At 40.9% G+C, this 2,178-nt stretch overlaps 1 non-coding gene across 1 annotated transcript; it reads left to right on the top strand.

Moving 5' to 3' along the window:
• Window positions 1-570: 570 nt before the first annotated feature.
• Trnas-uga (transfer RNA serine (anticodon UGA)) lies at window positions 571-645 on the top strand. The gene has a single exon. It is a non-coding gene; the product is annotated as a tRNA-Ser (tRNA).
• Window positions 646-2,178: the final 1,533 nt, after the last annotated feature.

Genomic DNA, 2,178 nt, shown 5'->3' with positions numbered 1-2,178 from the left:
CCTGGCAGATTAAAACTGTGTGCCCGACCGAGACTCGAACTCGGGACCTTTGCCTTTCGCGGGCAAGTGCTCTACCAACTGAGCTACCAAAGCACGACTCACGCTCGGTACTCACAGCTTTACTTCTGCCAGTACCTCGTCTCCTACCTTCCAAACTTTACAGAAGCTCTCCTGCGAACCTTGCAGAACTAGCACTCCTGAAAGAAAGGATATTGCGGAGACATGGCTTAGCCACAGCCTGGGGGATGTTTCCAGAATGAGATTTTCACTCTGCAGCGGAGTGTGCGCTGATATGAAACTTCCTGGCAGATTAAAACTGTGTGCCCGACCGAGACTCGAACTCGGGACCTTTGCCTTTCGCGGGCAAGTGCTCTACCAACTGAGCTACCGAAGCACGACTCACGCTCGGTACTCACAGCTTTACTTCTGCCAGTACCTCATCTCCTACCTTCCAAACTTTACAGAAGCTCTCCTGCGAATCTAGGATCGCAGGAGAGCTTCTGTAAAGTTTGGAAGGTAGGAGACGAGGTACTGGCAGAAGTAAAGCTGTGAGTACCGAGCGTGAGTCGTGCTTCGGTAGCTCAGTTGGTAGAGCACTTGCCCGTGAAAGGCAAAGGTCCCGAGTTCGAGTCTCGGTCGGGCGCACAGTTTTAATCTGCCAGGAAGTTTCATGTTTCTCCTTGATTCCACATAGAACTTTAACAACCCAGATGATATCTAATCAGGTGACAGTGCAGTTGTTCTTTCATTTGTTCTGAACAGCACTCCAAAGTGGCACAAAAACAGAAGTCTTACTTTAGATATACAGAAATCTGAGACTGTGAATTATATACCTGTATGTAACAAATTTCATAATGGAAGGACCACTTAGGCTCAAGCATATGGAAAGCAGGTAATAGACTTCAGATCTTTGGTAAGATACTGGGAAAATGCACTCAGTGTACAAACAAGATTGCTTACAACACATTCAAGTGACCCATCCTAGAATATTGCTCAAATTTGTTGGACCAGTACCAAACATAACAAACAAGGAATGTTGAACGTGTAAAAAAAAGGCAATCTAAATGGTCACAGATTTGTTTCACTCACAGGAGAGAATCACAGATGTGCTGATGCTACTTACAAAGGTTCAAGAACCAGTATTATGTGAGGGAGCTGTAAATATACTAAAGTTCCTTATATGTTGCTCTAATATGGTCCTGAAAAACGAGATTAGACTAAGTACAATGTGCACAGAGCTATTTAAGCAGTTACTCTTTCCACCTTCCACATGGGGAGAAAAACCTTAATATATGATACAATGGGAAGTGCGGTACCCTCTGCCATGCACTTCACTTTGGTTTGGAGAGTATGGCTGTATATCTTTAATTACTTTCTTTGATTTAGAGTATGTTCACCAGACAGGAATTCTGCAATATAGTTTATGCAAAAAGGAAAATTCTAGGTCCAATAACTTAGTTAAATACAGCCTTGGAACTTTACTTGCAGAAGCCTAACAGCCTTGCCACATTTCATTAATCTCATTTTCAATCCCACATTTCTCTGGTATAGTAAGGCTATCATGACACACTGCAGTTACAAGTATAATTCCAAGATAAGCCATTACATTTAGTATTGGTAATGTAGTTTGCACACTGCCCTACAGCTTATCCTCTGAGTTAGAGAGAAGATAGTTTAATCTCTGACGTTATAACTTAAGTTCTAATACTAGTCTGACTACCACTGGTGAGTCTAGTCTGACTACCACTGGTGAGTCATTTATATACAGAAGTAGCAACAGTAACACACTTCAGCATGTGTGACAAGAATTTGTGTTTTATCCTCAGGCTGAATAAGACCATATGAACCAAAGCACCTTGGTCATGGAACAAATCAGCAAAAGAATGCAAAGGACCCTAAACAACAAACAGGAAAAAATCCATATTTGTTAAAATATGTAAAATAATGCTTAAGTGTCAAGCTCCCTAAACTGCAACAAAGAGCTCTTGTACAGAATAAAAAGACAATGTCACAAGGAAGTCTCTGTCACAAGATTTGATAATTTGGTTTTCTTAAAGGAAAATTCAATTGAAAACCTAATAAATTCAGGTTCTTAAATACTGACCAGAAATTCTGTCTTCTAATTTATTTAATAATTTGGGGGTAATCACTTAAATTTTTCAGCTTTGCTGTACCCTA

This window comes from Schistocerca serialis, chromosome 7 (genome assembly GCF_023864345.2).
Source record: "Schistocerca serialis cubense isolate TAMUIC-IGC-003099 chromosome 7, iqSchSeri2.2, whole genome shotgun sequence".
NCBI classification, from domain to species: Eukaryota; Metazoa; Arthropoda; class Insecta; order Orthoptera; family Acrididae; genus Schistocerca; species Schistocerca serialis.
This window is presented reverse-complemented; position numbering and strand designations above follow the sequence as displayed.